This window comes from Tachyglossus aculeatus, chromosome 21, assembly GCF_015852505.1.
Source record: "Tachyglossus aculeatus isolate mTacAcu1 chromosome 21, mTacAcu1.pri, whole genome shotgun sequence".
NCBI classification, from domain to species: Eukaryota; Metazoa; Chordata; class Mammalia; order Monotremata; family Tachyglossidae; genus Tachyglossus; species Tachyglossus aculeatus.
The window spans coordinates 4,228,420-4,242,661 of NC_052086.1; the positions used below are offsets into that span (position 1 = coordinate 4,228,420).

At 48.3% G+C, this 14,242-nt stretch overlaps 1 long non-coding RNA gene across 1 annotated transcript in view; it reads right to left on the reverse strand.

Annotated features, from left to right (window-relative positions):
* Nucleotides 1-5,562: 5,562 nt before the first annotated feature.
* The window catches only part of LOC119941754, a 37,881-nt gene continuing 29,201 nt past the window's right edge, over nt 5,563-14,242 (reverse strand). The window contains exon 4 of the long non-coding RNA XR_005455321.1: nt 5,563-6,138. This is a non-coding gene — a long non-coding RNA (uncharacterized LOC119941754). The remainder of the gene's footprint in view (nt 6,139-14,242) is intronic.

Here is a 14,242-nt window from a genome sequence, read left to right on the forward strand (position 1 = left end):
AAACAAGCGGGCGGCCCATCGATGGATCCGTCAGAGGTATTTACCGAGTGCTTACTGTGGGCAGAGCGCTGTAAAACGCTTAAGGGGTTACTTAGAATGCAGTAGAGGCGCTAGACATGTTCCCCGCCCACAGCGGCCTGACCGTCCAGAGGGAGAAACAGACATTGAAATAAATTTCTGATGGCTACGTACACCGATGGCTTGGAGGGAAGGGGGAGGTGAATATCAAGCACTTCAAGGGTGCACAGCCAAGCATGTAGACGGCCCAGAAGGGAGAGGGAGTGAAGCGAATGAAGGCTTAGGTGGGGAAGCCCTCTCAGAGGAGATCCGATTTGAGTCAGGATTTGAATCTGGGGAGAGCGGCTGTCTGTCAGATATGGCGGGGGAGGCCGTTCCGGGCCAGAGGCGGGATGTGGGAGCCGGGTAGGTGAGGAGATACGGATGAGACGGAGGTACGGCGACCGGGTCGGCCTCAGAGGAGCGGAGTTTGCAGGGTGGGATTGAGTGGGAAATCAGCAAGGGGAGGGAGGAGAGGACGAATCTTTAAAGGCAGCGGCAAGGCATTTCTTTCGGATGCCGAGGTGGACGGGCGACTCCTGGAGGTTCTTGAGGAGCGGGGAAATGGGAACTGAATATTTTGTTTTTTTTTTTAAAAAAAGATCCAGACAGCAGAGTCAAGAATGAAAGCCCGGCGTGGGCAGGTATCATCTCTCTTTATTGCCAAATTGTGCATTCCGAGCACTGCCATCAGTACAGTGCTCTGCACACAGTAAGTGCTCAATAAATAGGGTTGAATGAATGAATGACTGGAGTGGGGAGAGCAGGAGGAAGAGAGGTTAGTGAGGAGGTCAGTGCAATAGCTAGAGAGGGATATAATAAGCGTTGGGATCATCACAGTAGGCGATAGCAGATTTTTTGTTTATTTGTCTTTAAGGTATTCGTGAAGCACTTAGTACGCGCCAGGCACCATACCAAACGCCGGTTCCAGTACCCACCACCAGTTCGAACAGAGAAGACAGGGTGGATTCTAGAGATGTCGCGAAGGTAGAACCGACAGGTCTGGGCGACGGATCGGGTCGGATGAGAGCGATGAATCGAAGATCACACCGATGTCACAGGGCTCGTGGGATGGGGACTTTGAACTCAATCGGACGTGTTTCTTGAGCACTTGACCACATGCGGAGCACTGTACTAAGCTTTCGGGAGAGTGCGATCTAACGGAGTCGGTAGTCACATTCCCCGGGCACGCATCGACCGATACGGAAGGCACGACTAGACTTCTCTGCAGGAAAATTTCCACCCCGAGGTCCCTCCACTTTCCCCGCGCGAACACACGGATGTTTCCACTGAAGTCCCTGCCCTGCTCTCTTCCACCGTGCATCGTGTTCCCTTTATCCATCGCCCATTCCTGGCCCCGTGGCACGTAAGTGCATATCTGTCATTTATCGATTTTTATCAATGTCCGTCTCCCTTCCTCTAGACCGTAAGCCGGTCGTGGACGGGGGACGTGTCCATTGATTGAAGTACCGTACGGTCCCAAGCATTCAGCGTGGTGCTCCGCACACAGTAAGCGCTCAATAAATATGGGATGTGGACAGAGTCCAAGCCCATTTTTTGATGTCTTTCTCGGTACTTAGCAATTATCCCATTTAAAAAAAAGAGAGAGAGAGAGACATTATCTTTTTTTCTTGGTATGCATTTCTTAAGCTACAGAACATTTTGTTTTATTTTTAAACTGACACAGGCAGACAGGGAACAAGAGACTTATTCAGGTTAAGGTATATGCACATTTACAACCTTATTTTACTTTATGTAGACACTGATACACACCATCTTATTTACACCTTATAGTACTTATTTCTATACAGGCGCACCCAGACACACATTGCATTTACAGGCGGACAGGGAGAATTGAACCAACAACCTCTGAATTCAGAGACAGACCACTTACCTCTGTTCCACGAGCTGCTTCACACTGGCTGGTTGTTTGGCTTGGCCCCTTAAGCTCTCCTTCTAAGAGAAAACAGGTGAGATGGAGAGTTTTTTTTTTTTTCCTCATCTAACTAGGTCATCTGCTTGAAATAGGATGAACGAAGAGCTTTCCTCATGAGGGCTGCAGTGGCCTAGAGGTGAAAGTAACAGCCTTGAAAGGCTGGAGACCTGGGTTCTAATCCCCCCTCTGCCATGAAAACTAAAAAAAATTAAAACTATACCAGAGTGTTTAGAATAAATCACCTAGGAGGGGGTGACATAAAATTTTTTAATTCTACCTTGTCAGTAATTTCTAAAATTGATTAATTTAATAACTTAATTGATCACAGTTAAAATTCAGTCAATCACAATTAACCACAGCTGTGAATGACTGATTTCAATATTAACAGGATAAAATCATTGCAAGTCAATCATAATTTATGAATCATGACAAGTTAATCAATCACAGCTGTGACTAATTAAGTTATCATTTAATCAATTGATAACAATTGAAATCAATAAATTTATTATGAATCAATGGGGGAGGGGAGGGGGGGAAAAGGGGGGGAGGGGGAGGGGGGAAAGGGGGGGAGGGGGGGGAAAGGGGGGGAGGGGAGGGGGGGGGAAAGGGGGGGAGGGGAGGGGGGAAAGGGGGGGGAGGGGGGGAGGGGGGGGGAGGGGGAGGGGGGGGGGGGAGGGGGGGAGGGGGGGAGGGGAGGGGGGAAAGGGGGGGGGGGGGAGGGGGGGAAAGGGGGGGGGAGGGGGAGGGGGATCCTATTCCCCCCCTCCCGTTCCCTATCATTCTTAATCATCGATGTTGATACTATTATAGCCATTAACATTACTATTTATAATTGACAGAGGTATTGTTGCTCTCCCTGTTATTGTCATTATCATTAATGCTAATATTACCCTTATTGTTAATGTGGCTGTTCTTACTTGACAAAGGTATTGTCCCTGTCAGTATTCTTATTATTTTCTTTATTTATCATTGATGTTGCTATCATCATTATTGTTAATGGTGTCATTCTTATTTGACAAAGGTATTCTTTCTGTACTTACTGTTATTATTATTACTTTTTTATACCTGATGAGGTTAATAAAGTACATTGAGTGATACAATAATAATCATTATTATGGTCATTATTTCTTTACACTTAAGGTTAACCAAGAAAAGCATAAAACAATTAATGGTAATATAGTAATACCTCTGTCATCATTATTATAGCTATTATTTCTTTACACACAACCAAGTTAACTGAGAATAGCCTAAAACAACTAATAATAATACAGTAATAATGACAGGAATGCTACCTTTGTCTTCATTTCTTTATTCTTAACAAGGTTAATTAAGAACAGCTTGAAACAATTAATGGTAATACACTAATAATGACAGAAACAATACCTCTGTCATCATTATTATAGCAATTATTTTGTCAAAAAAGAACAGCCACATTAGCAATAAGGGTAATATTAGCATTAATGATAATGACAATAACAGGGAGAGCAACAATACCTCTGTCAATTATAAATAGTAATGTTAATGGCTATAATAGTATCAACATCGATGATTAAGAATGATAGGGAACGGGAGGGGGGGAATAGGATCCCCCTCCCCTCCCCCCCTTTCCCCCCCTCCCCTCCCCCCCTTTCCCCCCCCTCCCCTCCCCCCCTTTCCCCCCCTCCCCTCCCCCCTTTCCCCCCCTCCCCTCCCCCCCTTTCCCTCCCTCCCCTCCCCCCCCTTTCCCCTCCCCTCCCCCCTTTCCCCCTCCCCTCCTCCCCTCCCCCCTTCCCCCCCTTCCCCCCTCCCCTCCCCCCCTTTCCCCCTCCCCTCCCCCATTGATTCATAATAAATTTATTGATTTCAATTGTTTTCAATTGATTAAATGATAACTTAATTAGTCACAGCTGTGATTGATTAACTTATGATTCATAAATTATGATTGACTTGCAATGATTTATCCTGTTAATATTGAAATCAGTCATTCACAGCTGTAGTTAATTGTGATTGACTGAATTTTAACTGTGATCAATTAAGTTATTAAATTAATCAATTTTAGAGATTACTGACAAGGTAGAATTAAAAAAATTTTACATCACCCCTCCTAGATGATTTATTTTAAACACTCTGGTATAGTTCCAATTTTTTTTAGTTTTCAGGACACAGAGGGGATTAGAACCCAGGTCTCCAGCCTTTCAAGGCTGTTACCTTCCCTCTAGGCCACCGCAGACCTCACAAGGGAAGCTCTTCATTCATCCTATTTCAAGCAGATGACCTAGTTAGATGAGAAAAAAAAAAACAAAACTCTCCATCTCACCTGTTTTCTCTTAGAAGGAGAGCTTAAGGGGCCAAGCCAAACAACCAGCCAGTGTGAAGCAGCTCGTGGAACAGAGGTAAGTGGTCTGTCTCTGAATTCAGAGATTGTTGGTTCAATTCTCCCTGTCCGCCTGTAAATGCAATGTGTGTCTGTGTGCGCCTGTATAGAAATAAGTACTATAAGGTGTAAATAAGATGGTGTGTATCAGTGTCTACGTAAAGTAAAATAAGGTTGTAAATGTGCATATGCCTTAACCTGAATAACACTCTTGTTCCCTGTCTGTCTGTGTCAGTTTAAAAATAAAACAAAATGTTCTGTAGCTTAAAGAAATGCATACCAAGAAAAAAAGATAATGTCTCTCTCTCTTTTTTTTTTAAATGGGATAATTGCTAAGTACCGAGAAAGACATCAAAAAATGGGCTTGGACTCTGTCCACATCCCATATTTATTGAGCGCTTACCGTGTGCGGAGCGCCATGCTGAATGCTTGGGACCGTACGGTACTTCGATCAATGGACACGTCCCCCGTCCACGACCGGCTTACAGTCTAGAGGAAGGGAGACGGACATTGATAAAAATCGATAAACGACAGATACGGACGTACGTGCCACGGGGCCAGGAACGGGCGACGGACAAAGGGAACGCGATGCACGGCGGAAGAGTGCAGAGCAGGGACTTCGGTGGAAACGTCCTTGTGTCCGCACGGGGAAAGCGGAGGGACCTCGCGGTGGAAATTTTCCTGCAGAGAAGTCTAGTCGTGCCTTCCGTATCGGTCGACGCGCGCCCGCTTGGACGCTACCTACTTGCCACTCTTTACCTGCCACGATTCCTGTGGCCCTTTCCTCGTCTACACACGGACATCTCCGCCACTTGTCTGCTGTGTGACCTTGGGAAAGCCACTTAACTTCTCTGTGCCTCAGTTCCCTCATTGGAAAAAATGGGGACGAAGACAGTGGACGAATGGGGACGACCTGATTACCTTGTATCTCCTCCAGCGCTTACTTCACCGCTTGGCAGGTAGTAAGTGCTTAAACAATACCATCATGATTTTTATGATAATCATCATCTCCTACGCAGGAGGGTTTAAAACACTCCCCATTGAGCTGCTCAGGTAAAGGTTTTAACTCTATTTGGTCGGCCGTCTCTAAAATTTGGGTTGCTTTTTTTTCCTTTGTAGTTAACGATGCTAATTGAGAACAGTTCATATCAATGAACAGTAATGCAACAATAACATTGACATTAACGAGACACTTTCCTCATCTGTAAAACAGAGATTCGATGTCACCGGATGTCAGTACAGGACCCGCCCCTTAGTGAGCCCTCGAGAAAGATCACAGGTCATTCGGAGCTATAGAGCCGACATCGCCGTCCACCTACCCGCCTCGAGGCCGAAGTTCGCCGTGGGCCGGAGATGTGTCCCCCGACTCTGCCGGACTCTCCCGAGGGCTCGGTCCGGTGTCCCATACACGGTGAGGATTGACGAACGCCGCCGACGGTGAGCCTTATCGTCTCCGCTCTGGTGCCCGAATAGCCAATGCCGTCGGGGAACGGCCCTCGATGGTTAGAACTGAGCTTGGCACGTAGTGAGCACTTAACAAATGCCATTATGATTATTACCTTGTACACTGTACTGAGCTCTGTAGTTCAAAGTCCCCATCCCACGAGCCCCGTGACCTTGGTGTGATCTTCGATTCATCGCTCTCATCCGACCCGATCCGTCGCCCAGACCTGTCAGTTCTACCTTCGCGAATCTCTAGAATCCACCCTTTCTTCTCCGTCCGAACCCATGATCGGTACCGGAACCGGCGCTCGGTACGGTGCCTGGTGCATACTAGGTGCTTCATGAATACCTTAAAGACAAACAAACAAAGAAACAAAGAAATCTGCTATTGCCTACCGTGATGATCCCAACACCTATTATATCCCTCTCTAGCTATTGTACCAACCTGCTCGTTAACCTCTCTTCCCCCTGCTGTCCCCACTCCGGTCATTCATTCAATCAACCCTATTTATTGAGTGCTTACAGTGTGCAGAGCACTGTACCGAGGGCTCGGAATACACAATTGAGCAATAAAGAGAGACAATCCCTGCCCAAGCTGGGCTTTCGTTCTTGACTCTGCTATCTGGATCTTTTTTTTTGAAAAAAAAAAACAAAAAACCATTTGGTTCCCATTTTCCTGCTCCTTGAGAACCTCCAGGAGTTGCCTGTCCACCTTGGCATTCGAAAGAAATGCCTTGCAGCTGCCTTTAAATAATTCGGCCCCTCCTCCCCCCTCTCACTGATTTCCCACTGCATCCCACCCGGCACACTCCGCTCCTCTGAGGCCGACCTGCTGGCCATACCTCTGTCTCATCTATATCTCACCTCCTACCCGGCTCCCACGTCCTGCCTCTGGCCTGGAACGGCCTCCCCCGCCGTATCTGACAGACGGCCGCTCTCCCCAAATTCAAATCCTGACGCAAATCAGATCTCCTCCGAGAGGGCTTCCCCACCTAAGCCTTCATTCGCTCCACTCCCTTACCCTTCTGGGCCATCTACGTGCTTGGCTGTGCACCCTTGAAGCACTTGATATTCACCTCCCCCTTCCCTCCAATCCATCGGTGTACATAGCCATCGGAAATTTATTTCAATAGCTGTTTCTCCCTCTGGATGGTCAGGTTGCTGTGAGCGGAGAACATGTCTAGCACCTCTACTGCATCCTAAGTAACCCACTAAGCGCTTTACAGTATTCTGCCCATAATAAGCGCTCAGTAAATACCACTGACGGATCGACTGATGGGCTTCCCGCTTGTTTTGATGTGTCTATATCTGTAATTCTATTGATTTATATCGATGCCTGTTTACTCATTTTGATACCTGCCTCTCCCCTTCGAAACAGAAAGCCCGGTGTGGGCAAGGACTTTCTCTCTTTATTGCTGAATTGTACTTCCCAAGCGCTTAGTACAGTGCTCTGCATGTGGTAAGTGCTCAATAAATGCGATTGAATGAACGAATGACCTTAAGCTCCTTAGACGGCAATTGGGTCTATTAAATCTATTCTCCCCTCCCAAGGGCTCGGTACAACGCTCTGCATGCTGCGAGCTCCCCGAGAGCATGGATCTTGTGCCCGGCACAGTCTTCCACACTCAAGTACCACCGATTGACCGATGCGACGCTGGGGTGTCAGAAAAAGACGTAGAGGGTTTTGATCGTTTTTGGCAAACGTTCCCGACCGTAGGTGAATCTCCTGATTCTGACGCCGATGAACTTCTTTTGCTAGCTTTCCTTGAAGGGGCAAGGGGATGGGGGACAGGACTGTTTTTGGAAGAGAAGGTGAGGACGGGTATCTGCGGTTCATTCATTGCTATCAACATCTGTCTCCCCCTCGAGACCTTAAGCTGGTTGTAGGCAAGGGGCGTGACTACCGGCTCTGAGAACTGGGCTCTCCCAAGTGCTTAGTAGAATTCAGACAGATGACCGCTCTCCTCTCCCTTCAAAACCTTATTGAAAGTACCTCTCCTCCCAGAAGCCTTCCCTATGCCCTCCTCTCCCCTCCTCCCACTCCTCTCTGCACCACTCTCATTTGCTCCTTCAAGCAGCGTGACTCAGTGGAAAGAGCCCAGGCTTGCAAGTCAGAGGTCAGGGGTTCTAATCCCAGCTTCACCACTTGTCAGCTGTGTGACTTTGGGCAAGACACTTCACTTCTCTGTGCCTCAGTTACCTCATCTGTAAAATGGGGATTAAGATTGTGAGCCCCACATGGGACAACATGATCACCTTGTATCCCCCCAGCGCTTAGAACAGTGCTTTGCACATAGTATAGACTTCCTCCAGGAGTCTTTCCCAGACTGAGCCCCCTCCTTTCTCTCCCCCTCCTCCCACTCTCCATCCCCCCCCGCCTTATCTCCTTCCCTTCCCCACAGCACCCGTATATATGGGTATATGTTTGTACATATTTATTACTCTATTTTATTTGTACATATCTATTCTATTTACTTTATTTTGTTAATATGTTTGGTTTTGTTGTCTGTCTCCCCCTTCTAGACTGTGAGCCCACTGTTGGGTAGGGACCGTCTCTATATGTTGCCAACTTGTACTTCCCAAGCACTTAGTACAGTGCTCTACATACGGTAAGCGCTCAATAAATACGATTGATTGATTGATAGTAAGCGCTTCACAAATACCAGCATCATCATCAGCATCTATATCATCTGTATATAGCTGTACTGTGCCAGGCGGCAGACTCGTAGGAGAGAGTCGATGGCGGAGACTCAAGTCGGCTGTGTGGAAAGAAGCGACGATACACCACTTGCGTATTTTTACTGGGAAAAATACGCTACCAGAAGGATTGCAGATGAAAGTGGGTCATTCTGGGACAGGTGTGTCCGTGGCGTCATTATGGGTCAGGGATGAACATATATCTGTAATTCATTTATTCATTTATATTCCTGTCTGATTCCCCCTTTAGATTGTGAGCCTATTGTGGGCAGGAATGTGTCTGTTGGGTGTTATATTGTACTATCCCAAGCACTCATTACACTGCTTTGCACACTGAGCGCCCAATATATACCATTGAACGAATGAAAGAATTATCTGCCCACAATAAACACTCTGTAAATAAAATCGATTGATTGAGAAAAGAAAGTTCCTGAAGAATTTTTTGTTGTTTGTTTATGGTATTTTGTTCAGCGCTTACTATGTGTCCGGCACGGTACTGAGCACTGAGGTAAATTCATTCATTCATTCATTCAATCGTATTTATTGAGCGCTTACTGAGTGCAGAGCACTGTACTAAGCACTTGGGAAGTACAAGTTGGCAACATATAGAGACGGCCACTACCCAACAGTGGGCTCACAGTCTAGAAGGGGGAGACAGACAACAAAACAAAACAAAATAAATAGAATGAATATATACAAAAAAATTAATAAATAATAATGATGATGGCATTTGTTAAGCACTTACTATGTGCGGAGCACTGTTCTAAGTGCTGGGGGGGATACAAGGTGATCAAGTTGTCCCACATGGGGCTCACAGTCTTAACCCCCATTTTGCAGATAAGGTAACTGGCTCAGAGAAGTTAAGTGACTTGCCCAAGGTCACACAGCAGACATGTGGTGGAGTTGGCATTCAAACCCATGATCCCTGACTCCAAAGCCCGTGCTTGTTCCACTGAGCCACGCTAAATAGAATAATACATATAAACATATATACATATATACAGGTTATGTGGGGAGGGAAAGGAGATAAGTTGGGGGGGATGGGGAGGGGAAGGAGGGGGAGAGGAAGGAGGGGGCTCAGTCTGGGAAGGCCTCTTGGAGGAGGTGAGCTCTCAGTAGGGCTTTGAAGGGAGGAAGAGAGCGAGCTTGGCGAATGTGCGGAGGGAGGGCATTCCAGGCCAGGGGGAGGACATGGGCTGGGGGTCGAAGGCGGGACAGGTGAGAACGAGGCCTAACGGTGAGGAGATTAGCGGCGGAGGAGCGGAGGGTGCGGGCTGGGCTGGAGAAGGAGAGAAGGGAGGTGAGGTAGGAGGGGGGCGAGGTGATGGACAGCCTTGAAGCCCAGGGTGAGGAGATACAATGTAGTCAAGTGGGACGTAGTCCCTGTCCCGCGTGGGGCTCCACCATGCTAATTCCCATTTTACTGATGAAGTAACTGAGGTGTAGAGAAGTGAAGCAACTTGCCCAAGATCACACGGCAATCGAATGGCAGAGCCTGGATTAGAACCCGCTGACTCCCAGGCACGTGCTCTATCTGTGAGGCCACGTTGCTTCCTCAGGGTCCCCGTCCTCACAGCCTGGGGAACCCAGGCCGGGGGCACCGAGAGGGACTGGCGGGACGGAGGCCCCAGAGCTGCAGGCTCCGTAAGCCCGGACCCGCCCTAACCGGGGCCGGCCCCCGAGTCACCACAGACCCCCCGGACATATGATTTCTTAAGCGCTCCCTAGGAGCCCAATAATGTGCTAAGCACTAGGGTAGGTACAAGATCATCAGGTCGGGAACAGTCTGATCAATCGAGTGCTCCCTATGCGCAGAGCGCCGTCCCAAGGCTACTATGTACCCTTCGCGCCCGCGGCGATTAGTGGACTGAGCCCTCGGGGAAATACAGAGCCAAGAAGCCGGCCGGGAGCCCGTTCGTTGAGCGCTCCCCGAGCCGGGCCTCTACACGTGGAATCGCTCTGAGGCTCCATCGCGGGCGAGATTAAGTAGGATGAGGTTTCATGGCTGCTTGGGGAAGAGGGGGGCCTTGTGGCTTCCTGAGTGGTAGATAAAGCTTCAACCACCAGACGGAGGAAAACACATCCACGGCACGGACACTTCCTCGCGCACTCGTACGGCTTGCCCCTTTGCGTCCCAGCAGGAGAGCACCGGCCTGCCGAGTCACGGGACCCGGGTTCTCCTCTCCGCTCCGCAGCCCGCTCCGCCGCGTGACCTCGACTCGCAAGCTGACTCGCTTCTCCGGGGCTCCGTTTCCTCAGTTGTAAAATGGGGATTCGATGCCTATCAATCCACTGATCGATCGTACTTAATGAGTGCTTACTGTATGCAAAGCACTACGCTAAGCGGTTGGGACAATACAAAAGAACTTCCCTGCCCACAACGAGCTTACGGTCCAGAGGGGGAGATGGAAGTAACTATAAATAAATCAATAAATGGCAGGTGTGGACAAAATGGCTGTGGGGGCTGAACGGGGTGAGGTGAATAAAGGGAGAAAGTTAGGGCGATGCAGAATGGAGCGGAAGAACACATGAGGACTTAGTGGGGTCAGGTTGCCCGGAAGAGATGTGCCTTCAATAAATCTCGGAGGGTGCAGAGAGCGGTCGTCTGTCGGAGGCAAGAAGCGGTGTAGCTTAGGGGAAAGAGCACCGTCTCAGGAGTCAGAGGACTTGGATTCTAATCCCGGTTCCGCCACTTCTCTGCTGTGTGACCTTAGGCAGGTCACTTCACTTCTCTGTGCCTCAGTGACCTCATCTGTAAAATGGGGATTAAAATCAATCAATCAATCAATCGTATTTATTGAGCGCTGTGTGCAGAGCACTGTACTAAGCGCTTGGGAAGTACAAGTTGGCAACACATAGAGACGGTCCCTACCCAACAGTGGGCTCACAGACTAGAAGGGGGTGACAGAGAACAAAACAAAACATATTAACAAAATAAAATAAATAGAATAGATATGTACAAGTAAAATAAATAGATAACCATCGACAGATAAGCAGTATGGCATAGGGATAGAGCACGGGCCTGGGAGTCACAAGGTTTGTTGCCATTTGTCTGCTGCATGACCTTGGGCGAGTCAGTTAACTCCTCTGTGCCTCAGTTCCCTCATCTGCAAAATGGGGATGGAGAATGTGAGCCCCATGTGGTATAGGGAGAGGGTCCAACCCTCTGAGGCACAGAGGAGTTAAGTGACTTTCCTAAAGTCGCACAGCTGACAAGCGGCGGAGCTGGGATTTGAACCCATGACGTCTGACTCCAAAGCCCGGGCTCTTTCCACTGACCTACACTGGTTCTCATACAAGTACCACAGTTGTTATCATTATTATTAGTATTATCATTAAGCACTTGGTAAGTACAAGTTGGCAACACGTAGCGACGGTCCTTACCCAACAGTGGGCTCACAGTCTAGAAGGGGGTGACAGAGAACAAAACAAAACATATTAAGAAAATAAAATAAATGGAATAGATGTGTACAAGTAAAATAAATGAGTAATAAATACGTACAAACATATATACATATATACAGGTGCTGTGGGGAAAGGAAGGAGGTAAGGCGGGAGGGATGGAGAGGGGAAGGAGGGGGAGAGGAAGGAGGGGGCTCAGTGTGGGAAGGCCTCCTGGAGGAGGTGAGCTCTCAATAGGGCCTTGAAGGGAGGAAGAGAGCTAGCTTGGCTGATGTGGGGAGGGGGGGCATTCCAGGCCAGGGGGTGTATGGCGGATGTGTAGCGGGCCAAAAGCAAGGAAAATTGAGGAGCTGGATGTTCCCCAATACTGCAGGTGCGAGATCCGATTTTTCTTCATAAAACCGAGTAACTAAGCAGAAGCCTTCATGAGGCAAAAATTAAAGGGTTCTGCTGAAGCAGTAGCAAGCCGAGACTAGATGGCTCCATCTTCACGCCTCCTAAAGATGATTTCTTACTTTGTCATTGGCAGGCATTGACTTAAAACGTTTGTCTGTGGGGTGTGATGAAACCAATCCAATAATCTGTTTTTAACGCCCAACTCCTCCTCTAAACTCCTTGTGGGCAGGGGTCACATCTACCGACTCTGTTGTAGTGTGTCCGCCCGAGCATTCTGTGTGGGGCTCTCCACGAAGCAAGCGAGCGCTCAGTACATACCAGAGATCAATTGATAACCATCGATAGATAAGCAGTACGGCATAGGGATAGAGCACGGGCCTGGGAGTCACGAGGTTTGCTGCCATTTGTCTGCTGCACAGGGATAGAGCACGGGCCTGGGACTCACAAGGTTTGCTGCCATTTGTCTGCTGCATAGGGATAGGGCACGGGCCTGGGAGTCACAAGGTTTGCTGCCATTTGTCTGCTGCATAGGGATAGGGCACGGGCCTGGGACTGACAAGGTTTGCTGCCATTTGTCTGCTGCATAGGGATAGAGCACGGGCCTGGGAGTCACAAGATTTGCTGCCATTTGTCTGCTGCATGACCTTGGGCAAGTCACTTAACTCCTCTGTGCCTCAGTTCCCTCATCTGTAAAATGGGGATGGAGACTGTGAGCCCCATGTGGGATACGGAGAGGGTCCAACCCAATTTGCTGGTTTCCACCCCAGCTCTTAGAATGGTGCCTGTCATGTGGTAAGTGCCCAGCAAACAAATAATAATAATAATAATAATCATAGCATTTATTAAGCACTTACTATGTGCAAAGCACCGTTCTAAGCGCTGGGGAGGTTACAAGGTGATCAGGATGTCCCATGGGGGGATCACAGTCTTCATCCCCATTTTACAGGTGAGGGAACTGAGGCACAGAGGAGCCAAGCGACTTGCCCAAAGTCGCACAGCTGACAAGTGGTGGAGCTGGGATTTGAACCCATGACCTCTGACTCCAAAGCCCGGGCTCTTTTCACTGACCTACATTGCTTCTCATACAAGTACCACAGTTGTTATCATTATTATTAGTACTATCATTAAGCACTTGGCAAGTACAAGTTGGCAACATGTAGAAATGGTCCCTACCCAACAGTGGGTTCACAGTCTAGAAGGGGGTGACAGAGAACAAAACAAAACATATTAACAAAATAAAATAAATAGAATAGATATGTACAAGTAAAATAGAATAATAAATATGTACAAACATATATACATATATACAGGTGCTGTGGGGAAGGGAAGGAGGTAAGGCGGGAGGGATGGAGAGGGGGAGGAGGGGGAGAGGAAGGAGGGGGCTCAGTCTGGGAAGGCCTCCTGGAGGAGGTGAGCTCTCAGTAGAGTCTTGAAGGGAGGAAGAGAGCTAGCTTGGCGGATGTGGGGAGGGGGGGCATTCCAGGCCAGTGGGTGTATGGCGGATGTGTAGCGGGCCAAAAGCAAGGAAAATTGAGGAGCTGGATGTTCCCCAATACTGCAGGTGTGAGATCCGATTTTTCTTCATAAAACCGAGTAACTAAGCAGAAGCCATCATGAGGCCAAAATTAAAGGGCTCTGCTGAAGCGGTAGCAAGCCGAGACTAGATGGCTCCATCTTCACGCCTCCTAAAGATGATTTCTTACTTCGTCATTGGCAGGCATTGACTTCAAACGTTTGTCTGTGGGGTGTGATGAAACCAATCCAATAATCTGTTTTTAACGCCCAACTCCTCCTCTAAACTCCTTGTGGGCAGGGGTAACATCTACCAACTCGGAGTGTACCCTCCCGAGCGTTTTGTACGGGGCTCTCCACAAAGCAAGCGAGCGCTCAGTACATACCAGAGCTCAATCGATAACCATCGACAGATAAGCAGTATGGCATAGGGATAGAGCACGGGC